Here is a 15,912-nt window from a genome sequence, read left to right on the forward strand (position 1 = left end):
AGAGGGTGAAGCTAGTAATTCTTTTGTTAGCGTGAGCGTGATGTGTTTGAATCTCCTTCCTTGACAGATGGTTGTATTAATTATTGCTCTGGTGATGGTTGAATGAGTAATCATTTGAGTTTTGCTTTAACGACTTCAGTTCTTTTTATGTTTCAAGCAGTTTGTAGAGTTCCTCATGCTTTTGAGCTCAGACTGGACAATCCAGAGTTAATTGAGTGTCAAATGCCTTTGTTGTAGATGTTTCCAATCCTGATAGCGTTATTTCCTCATCATCTGTTTTCCCTAGTATGCAGGAATTTGATTGCGATTTCCGTGTGAGCGATGAGGTTGATAATAGGTTGGTAGTAGGAGTTATGAGGACAATTGGCAGCAGATAAGCATCAAATCCTCTGCAGTTCTATCAAATGCTGCATAAAATTTGTGCTGAACTATTGGCTTTTTTTTTACACAATGCATTTTCAGCCATTGTGTGTGATCTTACTCAGTAAATAGCTCATGCAGCTTGATTCTGTGACAACTAGTGGTTAGATGAGCACACCACCCCTATGGAAGATGATCTCCCACTTACCACCACTCTTGAGAACTCAAGCTAACCAGGATAGGACAACCAGCTTCATAAAAATGGTAACACAGTATCATCCACAATAAACAATCAGGCACAAAGATTACACCAAATCTTTGTTAAAAATCACACAACACCAGGTTATAGTCCAACAGGTTTAATTGGAAATACACTAGCTTTCAGAGCATCACTCCTTCATCAGGTGGTTGTGTAGTGAAGGAGTGGTGCTCCGAAAGCTAGTGCTTCCAATTAAACCTGTTGGACTATAACCTGGTGGTGTGTGGTTTTTAACTTTGTACACCCCAGTCCAACACCGGCATCTCCAAATCATGACCAAATCTTCAGTGCTTTAAAAATGGAATCACATGATCAATTTGGATGATCGAAGGAAGTGCTGAAATCCAGTTGATTGAACCATCGGGAAGGCCAGCCCCATGTCGCTACACCAGAGTGATTCTTAATTCCTCAACCATTACCCATTGTCAGGAAAACCCACTTGGTTCCCTAATGGTGTCAGGAAAGGTAAGTCTCCTTTCCTGGTCTGATCTACATGTAACTCCAGGTCTTCAGCAATATGGCTGACTCTTAAATGCTCTTTGGGTGTTAGGGATGGGCCTTGTCAATAATGGCGCCATTGGGTGAATGAATGACAAAAATAACTTATTTTCAGTCCATTCCATTGGTTAATCAATCTCCCCTGTACAGAATCCTGATATGTGTCCCTCTTAACCTTCTAACTGTTTTATTCTAATTGGGGTGGCATGGTGGCTCAGTGTTAGCACTGCTGTCTCATAGCTCCAGGGATCTGGATTCAATTCCACCCTCAAATGACTGCCTGTGTGGAGTTTGCACATTCTCCCCGTGTCTGCATGTGTTTCCTCCAGGTGCTCTGGTTTCCTCCCACAGTCCAAAGATGTGCAGGTTAAATAGATTGGCCACGGGAAAGTATTCATTGTGTCCAGGGTTGTGTGGGTTAGCCATGGTAAATATGGGGATGGGGTTTGAGTGGGATGCTCTTCGGCGGGTCGGTGTGGACCCAGTGGCTTCTTCCACACTGTAGGCATTCTATGCTGTTTTGATTTTAACTTGAATAAGTATCTTGAAAACTCTGTAAGCCCCGAACATTTTCAAATTTCATAACATCCTTCCGAAAGGAGGGAGACCAGAATCACAGAGATTCCCAAAAGGGGCCAAATCAATATCCTATATAACCACTTTTGGAATATTGCATGCAATTCTGATCTTCCTCCTACGGGAAGGATATTGTGAAACTTGAAAAGGTTTAGAAAAGATTTACAAGGATCTTGCCAGGGTCGGAGGGTTTGAGCTACAGGGAGAGGCTGAACAGGCTGGGGCTGTTTTCCCAGGAGCATCGGAGGCCAAGGGATGAACTTATGGAGGTTTATAAAATCATGAGGAGCATGCATAGTGTAAATAAAGAAGGTCTTTTCCCGGGATTGGGGAAATCCAGAACTAGAGGGCATAGGTTTAAGGTGAGAGAGGAAAAATTTAGAAGGGACCTAAGGGGTAATGTTTTCACGCGGAGGGTAATGCGTGAATGGAATGAGCTGCCAGAGGAAGAGGTGAAGGCTGGTACAATTACAGCATTTAAAAGGCATTTGGGTAGGCTATGAATAGGAATGGTTTAGCGGGATATGGGCCAAGTGCTGGACAATGGGACTAGATTAGTTTGGGATATCTGGTCGGCATGGATGAGTTGGACTGAAGGGTCTGTGACATGCTGTACATCTCTATGACTCTGTCGCCTTTAAAAATCAACATGATCCCTGGTTTATTCAATTCTCTGTCATTTAACTTGCTTATTTTTCTTCTGTAAAGAGTTGTCCTTTCTGATTGTATTGGAATTAATACTATCTGCACCAACACCAAAACTTGGTGATGTTAGACCAAGAAAAGTCGGTGGGCCCAGACATTTTAAGTTATCATTAAAATTGCTCAAGATTAGCATCAGAAGTCTGAAGAGAAATTGGAAGAATCTTTTCACAAAGGTCAGAGTGAAGTATGTTCCAGTAGCAGTTGCTACAAAGACAGAGATTATAACATTATTTAAATGGGATTACAGGACATAACTCCGCAGGAGCAAATAGCACAAGGACACAACAAGATCCATGCTTCTCATCCCTGGAGGCATCAGGCATCCAATGAACTCTTGGGTTGGAGTGGAGTTTAGCAGATGAAGTGTGAAAAGTGTAAACTATGTTGGTTAACAAACAGAGTGTTAATAGATTGTTACTGAGTAGCCTTCAGTTACTACTTAGTAAAGAGCTACTCAGTAACAAACAATATACTGGAAATCACAATGGGTCAGGCAGCATCCATGGTGAGAGAACAAGCTAACATCGAATGCCTTGACACCGTCCTATCCCCCGGTCCAGGACCTCCCCATCTATGTTTGGGACACCATCTGTGCACTCCACCTCCTCCATGACTTTTGTTTCCCTGGCCCCCAACACCTCATCTTTACCATGGACATCCAGTCCCTGTACATATCTATCTGCCATGACGAAAGCCTCCAAGCCCTCCATTTCTTCCACCCCTGAGTACTCCCCACCAGCACCTTTCCACTGGCACTCTCATTTGTTTGGCAGAACTGGTCCTCACCCTCAATAATTTCTCCTTTGAATCCTCCCACTTCCTCCAGACCAAAGGGGTAGCCATGGGCACCTGCACGGGCCCCAGCTATGCCTGCTTCTTCGTCGGGTACGTGGAACAGTCCATTATCTGCAGCTACACTGGCACCATTCTCCACCTTTTCCTCCGCTATATCAATAATTGTGTTGGTGCTGCCTTGTGCTCCCATGAGGAGGTTGAACAGTTCATCAACTTCACCACCAATATGTTCCATCCTGACCTTAGGTTCACCTGGACTATCTCAGACACCTCCCTCCCCTTCCTGGACCTCTCCATCTCCATCAATGGTGACTGACATCTTCTACAAACCCATCAACTCCCACAGCTACCTGGACAACACCTCCTCCCACGCTGCCTCCTGTAAAAACACAATCTTTCATTCCCGATTCCTCCCCCTCCACCACAACTGCTCCCAGGAGGACCAATTCCACTACAGAACACACCAGATGGCCTTCTTCTTCAGAGACTGCAATCTCCCCTCTCACGTGGTTGATGATGCCTTCCAGTGCATCTCATCCATTTCTTGCACCTCTGCCCTCGAACCCCACCCCTCCAACTTTAACAAGGATATAACCCCCCCTGTCCTCACCTTCCACCCCACCAACTTCCGGATACATCACATCATCCTCCACCATTTCCTTCACAGACCTATTTTCAGCCTGTCTAATTCCATGGACCTGAGATCCAATCACAACTCAGTCAGAAGACAATCCAGGATGACCTGCCTGTAATATTTAAGCTTGCTTTATCTCTAATAGTTGTTCTAACAGCCATGGTGAGGTCAATATTCTTGAACTTGCCAGTTCATTTCCCAGAATAAAATCAAATCCTTCAATAGGAATTTGTTTCACTACTCATTCTACGACCTCTCCACTTATCAAGTCACCTTTTCATTCCTGACGTGTAGTGGACTGGGGTGATGAAGGAGCAGCACTCTGAAAGCTAGTATTCCAAATAAACCTATTGAACTATAACCTGGTGTTGTGTGATTTTTAACTTTATCCATGTGATTATAATGAGAATTTTAAAAATCTCCGTGTACACTTTTAAATTATATTTTTCCCATCATTGACACTCTGGAAAATATCATAAGCCAGTAAGGGTAACGAGCTTGCTGTTCATGATGTGGAGATGCTGGTGTTGGACTGGGGTGGACAAAGTTAAAAATCATACAACATCAGGTGGTGAAGAAGCAGTGCTTCGAAAGTTAGTGCTTCCAAATTAACCTGGACTATTACCCTAGAGTTGAATAATTTTTGACTTGCTGTAGTATCTCTTTATAATTTTATTGGGTTAACTCCTTGATTTGAAGAATAAAGAAATGCCTTTTGTGATATAAGTGGCATGGTGGCTCAGTGGTTAGCACTGCTGCCTCACAGCGTCAGGGAACTGGGTTCGGTTCCAGCCTCAGGTGCCTATCATGTGGAGTTTGCACATTTTCCCCGTGTCTGCGTGGGTTTCCTCTGGGTGCTCAGGTTTCTTCCCACAGTCCAAAGATGTGCAGGTTAGGTGAATTGGCCATGCTAAATTGCCCATAGTCTTCCGGAAGGTTATGTGCATTAGTCAGAGGAAATGTAGAGTAATAGGATAGTGTAATGGTTCTGGGTGAGATTCTCTTCGGAAGGTCGGTGTGGACTTGTTGGGCCAAATGTCTTGTTTCCATGTTGTATGGATTTGATTCAATGATAAAAATAATCAGAACCTCCATGATTTGATTCTCTTTGTCAATATTTGAAGTTATTGTCCCCAGCCATCTATCTCCAGTTAGTACATTCTAAGTAGAAAAATATTGAGAAATGTCTTAAATGTGGAGAGAAAGTCTGAGAAATTTGGAGAGGGAAGTCCAGTTCTGAGGACTTTGGAAATATCTACCAATAGTAAAGATGAAAACTGGGCTTCATAAGGCATTGTTGGAGTGGAGTTATCTTGGAGTTGAGTTATTCATTGGTTGAAATGAATTGAATTCCTTAAAAGTTTCAACAATTAGAGTTTTGCACTATGCTACTGTTTCAATGTTTACTTCTTTTCTTGATGTTCCCTTTTCTGAAGATACCTTAGACCTTCCTAATACTGCAGTAAATCTTCCATTGAACTTGCAGCAACTTACTTTGGTATGCAACTCTTTTTACAATCAAAGCATGTACTATTTTAATATCATTTTTTGACTCCACCCTTTCTCTTTTATTACTTTGGTATCCTTCTGGCTGTTCTAAAGCTACTTTCTGCATCATCTGTAAACTTCCTCTTCCTCCAATATCCTTGTGCATTTCCATAGGACCATTTCCCACTTTAATTGTGTGAGATATCATAGGAATCTGCAAGTAAGTCTGCTTCTCTGATCTTTACCACTTAAGTCTTAAGTAAATAAACCTTTTTTTTCAAGTTGTCAAGAATGTTATTTCTGAATTATTCCAAAATCATGATTTCTCTGATATTCTCAAAATTTTCTCGATCTTCAGAGATATAAACCACCAATCCCAGAATATTTCCTTTTCCTTTATGAATTCTACAAATGTCTGATTAGGTTTCTTTCTTGAAATTCTGAATATTAGTTTATGTTATGAAGGTATAGATGTCTTATACCTTTAAGAGAGATGGAAAGCTAGCAAGGTCTACAAAGCATTCTGAACAAGGTAACATTGTAACATTTGGTTAAAACAGTTAGCAGTAGTTGGGTTACCATGAGAGAAAAAACATCAAATTCAACCAATCAGTTTAAGTTATGCCCCAAGATACTAAAATCCAATCAAGTGTGAATTTCTTGTTTTGATAATATCAAAACCACTGAAATGATCTGATATTTTGGGGTTTAAAACTGGACATTTTTGAACAGTTGAGAGAGAACTGCCAAGCCACCAACAAGTACAGACTGCCAACAGAAAGCTCTCTGAAAGGTACCTGTCTGTAAGAAGTTTGCACAGCAGAACATCGAAAAGATGACAGAGGAGAATACAAAGAGAAGATTCGACTGCTGGCTCATTTTGAAAACTGATTTTTTTTTTTGCTAATCCTAACAGGGATTTTTTATTGGATTAGTATTGTAGAGTGGGAGGTAAAAGATCAGTTTAAGAGAAAGGAGTTGTAAATAGTTGTTGGTTTTAATATTCTCTGTTGGACTTAAAGATTAAAGCTGTTAATTTTTACTTTAAGTAATGGCCTTTGGGATAAATTTTTGCCTGTTGAATTTTAATAGATGACAGCATGAGGTGAATCTTTTCTGTGTGGCTGGTTTAAATTAGCAGAGGGGTTTACCCTGTGTCATGACAGGCACAAGCCCCACTGCATTGAGTATTCCCACTTTGGCAGTTTTGTACTATGCAGCTTGTTCTTCTGGTATTTCTTTCAAAATTAGATATAGCCACATCTTCAGAAATACATGCAGTCAGTCATTAAACCCCTTCAGAAAACCCACCTGCCCCCTCGTTCAAAATTGAAAAATCAGAAATAAAATAATAGATAATTTTTTTTTAAAAATGGATTTGAGACGTGCTTAAATATGGAGAGAAAGGCAAAGAGATTTGGAATGGGAATATTAGAGCTGAAGACTTGGGCGACAAAGGAAGCAATCACCAATAGTGAAGATGAACATTGGGTTGGGCGAGAGGTCAAAATTGGAGGAGAGAAAATATCTTGGAGGGTGGTATGGTTAAAATTAATTGTTTTATCTTTCATTTTCAACCATTAGTGTCGAGGCCACAATCCAGGTGTATCCCCTCAACCCGGATGTTTTTCAAGCTTCCAGTAGTTTCTAGTTTATCTCTGTCCAAGCAGGAAGCAAAATGAAGAATGCTGATGACATCAGAAGAGCATTGACTGGAAGCGTGACTAAGAGGGTGATAAACAGCTGAGCTGGCTGCGTACAGTTCAAGTGATTGAAGTGGTTTCTGAAACGCCCCTCGTTAACAGTTCTGTTGCTTCGGTTCCCACTGCACTGCAGCAATATGTAACTATTCCAGTCCACTTTCATCAATGGTGTCATCAGCAGACATGAAGTCACAGCCAAAAAAAAAGAAAATGCATAGGGAGTCTACATTATGGAAATTACGTTTCCATCTCCACAATGTTTAGTTATACTTTCAACTTAATAGACCGTTCTTCCAAAAGAAACTTCAGACAAAAATTATGAAGGAAACAGTTATTCATTATTAACTTACCGAAGACACTGAAATTAGAAACATTTTTACTAACAGTCACGTGCTTTAAGTCATTCTAGCAATGTGAGGAATTGAGGGAGGGAAGGAATACAGGATGGTGAGGGCAACCATTGTGGGACAACAGATAGGGAAAGATCATGGAGGTGAGGGATGTGGGTTTATTGAGTGGGGGTAGAGGGAGGGACAGTTACTGGGAGAGTGGGAGTCACTCATCAGAGAACATTCTTCCCCTTCCAGCACGCAAACAGTGCTTATAAAGTTTAATTTCAGCTCTTCTGGCTTGCTTTTACTGCAAGGTTTCCTCAGGGTCTGGAAGTCTGATCAACATGGATTAACAATCAAAGCATTTTCAATTGAGTCTCTCACAAAGGTTTGAAAGAACACCCTTTCCCCTGAGAGCAGATCGATGGACCTCTCCAACCCATCTCCACTGGCAACAAAAGTAGGTGAGCTGGAATGGCTGGGAACGTGGTTGAAATGTTTGACATTTTTAACCTCCACCAACCAAAATTCAACCTGTTCTGAGTTTGGAATGGTGAAGCGACTCTCACCATCAACCTGTGTAGATGATGATAATCCATCTTCAGCTTTTTGTTTAAAGTGAGGAAAAACAAGATATTGCCAACCAGTTCAGAGATTGAGCTGAGAAGGGGCTGAAAAGCTACTGCTGAGCTGCGTGTAGGAAAACATTAAACTGTTTGATGTGGCTTTAGCAATTTTAAATATTTCAAATGTAATTTGTTAAAATAACATCAGGTCATGCCGAATGCCAACGTGACAGGTACTGGCCTAACACCAGCGAATGACTCAATTTCTTCAATTATTTGTTGATTTTCTTTAAAACCTCCCACATCAATTGGTAAGTTAATAGTGAAGATGATTTGGTTTAAAAATCAATGATCAAAATTGACTTTCTAATCCATTTTTATGAGTATTTTATGTCTGTTGTTTTGTATGAAGGAAACAATTTATTTATTGTGTTACATAGCCCCAGATCAAGTTTAATTCTCAGCTGGGAGGGCATGGGCTAGACAATCCTGTGTGGGAACCAGTTCCTGAAATCTTTACAAGCACAGCCTCTTAAAACTTCTTCTGATGTCCTTCCGTATGAATATTGTGCTTTCGTAGCCTCAGGATTTCTGCTATGTGTCACAGCTTTGATAGCATATGTACAGTGCAACTATTGTAGCCTCATAACCAAAGATAACAGACTGTTACCCATGGAGGATCACACAGAAAGCAACAACTAATTCATTGATTTTTGATGCTGTTACTGGAGACCTTGAAAATATTTCCAACTCATTTTCAGATAACTTCCAAAGAAGCAACTGGATAAATGCTTGAAGCGGGTGCAAGACTAATTGGGTAGCTTTTTCAAAGAACCACACAGAAAGGGTTATTTTATAATTAGATAGGGTGTTTCAGGTTCCCACCAACAGCCAAAGGGGTTCAGGCTTAACATTTAAAAAACAATAACACTCCCTCAGTGATAGACTGAAGCATTTTCTAGTTTTTGCACTTGCTTCTTTGTAGGGCTTTAATGAACACCTACAGGCCATTCAGCCCAACGAGTCCACACCAACCTTCCGAAGACCATCTCACCCAACCCTAAAAACCTGCATTTCCCATGGCTAATCCACTTAGCCTGCACATCCTTGGACTCTATGGGTGATTTAGCATGGCTGATCCATCTAACCAGCACTGAGAGGAGAAACCGGAGCACCTGAAGGAAATCCACATAGACATCGGGAGAATGTGTAATCTCTACACAGTCACTTAAAGGTGGAATTGAAACCAAGTCTCTTGCACTGTGAGGCAGCAGTGCTAATCACTGAGCCACCATGCCACTCCAGTTGAAGCCAGTTGGATTTTTATGAATCCTTTGAGTAAATGCCTTGTTAGTATTTTACTGATTGCAGGCTTTCATTTCTAAATTTTTAACAAATTTCCCAGACCACAAAAGTGGGGTCATAACTCAAATGACAGAAAACGATAGATAACTTTACTGTTGGACTATTCATGTTTTAGGAAATAGATGGATGTTCTTGTCTTCCTGTGATAAAATTATCCATTTCCTTTAAGAATTTGTCTGTGACACTTGGTCTATGCCTCCAGCACAATCTGAAAAGTTATCTCCATTTTCTTTGTTCTGTGAAAGATCTGACAAAGACTCATTAATAATTCCAACAAGAATTTTGTCTGGAATAAATTCTAATGTTTAAAACCCTATAGGGTTTTCCATAATTGGTAGAGATTCACCTGGATGCTCAATCCTTCTTTCAAAACTTGCTCAATTTACTTACAGGATAAAGGAATTGGCAAAAGCTGTCAAAGCCTCTTCAACATTATCTGCACCGTCTTTTCTGTTGGTGACTTAGATTATGCTTGGTGATTGCTCCTATGAAATAGAACACTGTATTCAGCTGCTCAGCTTCTGATTTTGCGTTTACATTTGAAGCAAATTTGTATCTTAAAGAACTGTTTTCTCCAAAGCATCCACTCCTGCATTCTTTTTTGGCACATCTCTGATAACAAATCTTTGCGGTGCTATTAATGTAGAAATTCCGATGGTCAGATATGAGTTTTTCTAGTGCACGTTGGGACCGTGCAGAAATCCCAATGCTGCTGATCCCAAGGGAATTGAAATTGGATCAGAAATTGTCCTGTAGCTGGGACCATAATGTTAGGGAATTCTGAAGTTTCTGACTCATTTAAGCTTACGACATACCCAATATATGTTTAAGGATTGAAAATCTACTGTGAATCCAATGGAACTATTAAACTGAACCATCGATTATGACCAAGAGGAACACACTCCTCCACCTTACAGAACAGACTTCTCCCTTGATGGATCTGCCCAACCTAACCATGCCAGAACTGATGCCCACCCAAGTATAGCAGTGGGCATGTGCCCCCCCACCACCACCAGCCCAACTTGACATCATCCCTCCCCATTGCTTTGGACCCATCATGCCCCCTAGGCTAAAAACTGCTGACTGATTGGAGGATTACAGTTGACAATGAGTTTTGGGCCGTTATTTCTTCTGCCAATTTCTTTAAAATACAAATATTTATTCTTCTCCAATTAAATCTGCTTTAAATTTTACAGTATCTAGATGCTGTTCTATTTCAGGCATTAAACATTTTATACATACAATAAATCAAGGTTGTAAAACCTCTTTCATTTACCGTTGTAAATAGCGATGCTATTTTACTTTCTTTGCTTTATAAGCTTTTAACTGTGGAGTATAGAAATGCTGTTTTATTTTCTTTTAAAGCTTGTAATTGCATATTGGAGAATGCTGTTTTTTTTCCTCTAATAAAGCATTAATTGTTGTAAAAATAACAAAAAGAGTGTATCTTTGCACTGCTTACTACAGTCTTGCTGCATTTAGAACATAGAACATAGAACATAGAAAGATACAGCGCAGTACAGGCCCTTCGGCCCTCGATGTTGCGCCGACCAAATCCTACCTAACCTACACTAGCCCAATAACTTCCAAATGCCTATCCAATGCCCGCTTAAATGACCATAAAGAAGGAGAGTTCACCACTGCTACTGGCAGGGCATTCCATGAACTCACAACCCGCTGTGTAAAGAATCTACCCCTAACATCTGTCCTATACCTACCACCCCTTAATTTAAAGCTGTGTCCCCTAGTAACACCTGACTCCATTAGCGGTAAAAGGTTCTCAGTGTCGACCCTATCTAAACCCCTAATCATCTTATACACCTCTATCAAATCTCCCCTAAACCTTCTCTTCTCCAAAGAGAACAGCCCCAAGTGCCTCAGCCTTTCCTCATAAGATTTTCCTACCATTCCAGGCAACATCCTGGTAAACCTCCTCTGCACTCGTTCCAATGCCTCCACATCCTTCCTATAGTATGGCGACCAAAACTGCACACAATACTCCAGATGAGGCCGCACCAGAGTCTTATACAGTTGCAATATGACCTCAGGACTCCGGAACTCAATTCCTCTACCAATAAAGCCCAGTACACCATATGCCTTCCTCACAGCACTATTTACCTGGGTGGCAACTTTCAGAGATCTGTGTACATGGACACCAAGATCCCTCTGCTCATCCACACTAGCCTACCATTAGCCCAGTAATCCATCTTCTTGTTACTCCTACCAAAGTGAATGACTTCACACTTAGCTACATTGAATTCCATTTGCCACATTTCTGCCCAGCTCTGCAACTTATCTATATCCCGCTGTAACCTACCACTTCCTTCCTCACTATCCACAACTCCACCGACTTTTGTGTCATCCGCAAACTTGCTTACCCAGCTTTCAAGCCCTTCCTCTAGATCATTTATAAAGATAACAAAAAGCAATGGTCCCAAAACAGAGCCTTGTGGTACACCGCTAGTAACTGCACTCCAAGATGAACCTATTCCATCAACTACTACCCTCTGTCTCCTTCCAGCCAGCCAATTCCTAATCCAAACCTCTAATGTATCCTCAATGCCATACCTCCGTAGTTTTAGCATTAGCCTACCATGGGGAACCTTATCGAACGCCTTACTAAAATCCATATACACAACATCTACTGCTTTACCCTCGTCCACTTCCTTAGTCACCTTCTCAAAGAACTCAATAAGGTTTGTGAGGCACGACCTGCCCTTCACAAAACCATGCTGGCTATCCTTGATCACGTTATTCCTATCCAGATGTTCATAAATCTTATCCCTTACCATTCTCTCTAAGACTTTGCCCACCACTGAAGTCAGACTCACTGGCCTATAGTTACTCGGGCTATCCCTACTCCCTTTCTTGAACAAGGGGACCACATTCGCTATCCTCCAGTCCTCTGGTACTATTCCCGTTGACAATGACGACATAAAAATCCAGGCCAATGGTTCTGCTATCTCCTCCCTAGCTTCCCATAGGATCCTAGGGTAAATGCCATCAGGCCCAGGAGACTTGTCTATTTTCATCCTTTCCAATATTCCCAGAACCTCTTCCCTGCATATTTCTAGGCCATCCATTCTAATCATTTGTGACTCCATATTCACATCAGCAACAGTGTCCTGTTCCTGAGTGAATACTGATGAAAAGTATTGACTTAGTGTCTCTCCAATCTCCTCCGCCTCCACACACAACTTCCCACTACTATCCTTGACTGGACCGATACCTACCCTAGTCATCCTTTTATTCCTGACATACCTATAGAAAGCCTTTGGGTTTTCCCTGATCCTACCAGCTAAAGACTTTTCATGTCCCCTTCTCGCTTCTCTTAGCTCTCTCTTTAGATCCTTCCTGGCTACCTTATAACTCTCTATCGCCCCAACTGAACCTTCACGCCTCATCTTTACATATGCCGCCTTCTTCCCTTTCACAAGGGATTCCAATTCCTTACTAAACCACGGCTGCCTCACAAGGCCCTTTACACCATGCCTGACTGGTACATACTTATCGAGGACACGTAGTAGCTGCTCCTTGAACAATCCCCACATCTCATTAGTGTTCTTCTCTTGAAGCCTGTTTTTCCAATCCACACATCCTAAGTCATGCCTCACTGCATCATAATTTCCCTGCCCCCAGCTATAACTCTTGCCCTGCGGCGCACACTTATCCCTCTCCATCACTAAAGTAAAAGTCACCGAGTTGTGGTCACTGTCCCCGAAGTGCTCACCTACCTCCAAGTCTAACACCTGGCCTGGTTCATTACCTAGAACCAAATCCAGTATAGCCTCACCTCTTGTTGGCCTGTCTACATATTGTGTCAGGAAACCCTCCTGCACACATTGGATAAACACCGACCCATCTAATGAACTCGAGCTATAGCTCTCCCAGTCAATATCTGGGAAGTTAAAGTCCCCCATAACAACCACCCTGCTACCTTCACTCTTTTCCTGAATCATCCTCGCAACATTATCCTCTACTTCTCTAGGACTATTAGGAGGCCTGTAGAAAACACCTAACAGGGTGACCTCACCTTTCCTATTTCTAACCTCAGCCCAAACTACCTCAGATGGCAAGTCCTCTTCCATCGTCCATTCCACTGCTGTAATACTATCTTTGACAAGTAATGCCACACCTCCCCCTTTTTTACCCCCATGTCTGATCCTACTAAAACATTTAAACCCTGGAACCTGCAACAGCCATTCTTGTCCCTGTTCTACCCACGTCTCTGTAATGGCCACAACATCGAAGTCCCAGGTACCAACCCACGCTGCAAGTACACCTACCTTATTTCTTATACTTCTGGCATTGAAGTATACACACTTCAATCCACCCTTCTGTTTACAGGCACCTTCCTTCGAGATCTCTGCATTATTCATAACCTCCCTACACTCAAGGTCCTGTACCCTAAAGCTACAGTCCAGGTTCCCATGCCCCGGCGGAGTTAGTTTAAACCCTCCCAAAGAGCACTAGCAAACCTCCCCCCAAGGATACTGGTGCCCCTCAGGTTCAGGTGTAGACCATCCTTTTTATAGAGGTCCCACCTTCCCCAGAAAGAACCCCAGTTGTCCAGAAACCGGAATCCCTCCCTCCTGCACCATCCCTGTAGCCACGCATTTAACTGCTCTCTCTCCCTATTCCTCGACTCTCTATCACGTGGCACGGGTAACAAACCAGAGACTACAACTCTGTTTGTTCTAACTCTGAGCTTCCAACCTAGCTCCCTGAAAGCCTGTCTGACATCCTCACCCCTCTTCCTACCTATATCGTTTGTGCCAATGTGGACCACGATCTGGGGCTGCTCCCCCTCCCCCTTAAGGACCCGGAAAACACGATCAGCGACATCACGTACCCTTGCACCTGGGAGGCAACATACCAAACGTGAGTCACTGTCGCCCCCACAAAACCGTCTGTCTGTACCCCTCACTATCGAGTCCCCAAGAACTATCGCTCTACCTTTCTCCACCCTTCCCTTCTGAGCAACGGGGCCAGGCTCCGTGCCAGAGGCCTGAACCTCGTTGCTTGCCCCTGGTAAGTCATCCCCCCCACAAGTATCCAAAACGGTATAGTTGTTCTTGAGGGGAATGACCGCAGGGGGTCCCTGCACTGGCTTCCTCCTCCCACTCCCCCTCACTGTCACCCATCTATCTTGAACTTTCGGAGTAACTACTAATTACATTCTGAAATCAAAATGCCAGCTTCCTTCTGTAAGAAAAATGGACATTTTTCCCACCTCTACAGCCAAGATGACAGTTTTCTGTTTGCTCACAGACAAAATGAACACTTTTCGACTTGATGTGTCTTAAAACACAATGCACCTCCTCTTCCTCAATTTCACAAATTATGCATCAGGGCAGCTGCCTTAATAAATGCCCCTGTCAAAACTGCAGTTTAAGATTATGCATTGTCCATTATTTTCACAGCCGTGCAAGTCTTCAAACCATCTTCTTCTGTTGGACTCTGCCTTCCCTATCTTTTAAATTGTCCTCTTCTGCTCACAATGTTTCTGACACTGCAGCTTCAGTGTAAATCAGGTCTTTAGCCTTTGACTTCACTGCTGTAATTGTGCATCGTGGTGGCAACAATCATTGTGAATGGTAAATATTTCTCCCTTAACTTTTATCTTTCCCAGGCTGATTCTTTGTGCCATTAAGTTTAAGCCTTTCTACTTACTTAACTTTAATCAGCGAGCTCTGAAATGATCACTTCCCAGCTGAACCTTGAATCATAAAATAATAAAAACTTCAAAAGTATAAATGCCCATATTCTAAACATTATTTTTCCTTGATCATATTTTGTCCATCATTGCTATTTTGTGACATTTAAGCAATGATTCCCATGACTGATCACCATGTTGCATGCACTGTAATTACAACCTCTACCACTAATGTTTGGGATAGAGCGCTGCCATTAATCCACCTTTGAAAATGAGCCTAAAGGCCTATTTGGTTAAAAGGTGTTTTTTATTTAATTCATTCCTGGGATGTGGGCAATGCTGACTGGGCCAGAGTTTGTTACACATTCCTAGTTCCCCTTGAGAAGGTGAGGGTGAGCTGCTTTCTTGAACCACAGCAGTTTGTGTGCTGTAGGCAGACACACAACATCACAAGGGAGCGAATTCCAGGATTTTGACCCAGCGACATTGAAGGAGCAGCGATATATTTCACCTCAGAATGGTGAGTGGTTTAGAGGGGAGTTTGCAGGTGGTGGCATTTCCCTTGTATTTGCTGTCCTTTTCTGACTAACTGGTGGGTTGGAAGGTGCTCTCTCAGGAACTTGGTGAGTTTCTGCAGCGCATCTGCAGCACTACTGTCACTGAGCATTGGTGGTGGAGGGAATGGATGTTTGCGGATGTGGTACCAATCAAGCAGATGATTGGCCAGTCAGTCTGTCATTTCAGTGGTTTCAGTTGAGAGAGGAGTAATGTTCCAGAACACCAAGGGAACTCTCATTTTGAAAAAAGTTTAGTATCAGTTTGGAGGGAGAGTGTTTCCTTTCAATACAGCACTCTGTGCTGTAAACTATCCCTCATCACCATGCATAATGTTCTCAGAATAAAACTTGAACTCATTGCCTTCCGAATCTCAGTGCTGTCAACTGAGTCAACCTAACAGTGTTGACATGTTGAAGT

This window comes from Hemiscyllium ocellatum, chromosome 28 (assembly GCF_020745735.1).
Source record: "Hemiscyllium ocellatum isolate sHemOce1 chromosome 28, sHemOce1.pat.X.cur, whole genome shotgun sequence".
In the NCBI taxonomy this organism is placed as follows: domain Eukaryota; kingdom Metazoa; phylum Chordata; class Chondrichthyes; order Orectolobiformes; family Hemiscylliidae; genus Hemiscyllium; species Hemiscyllium ocellatum.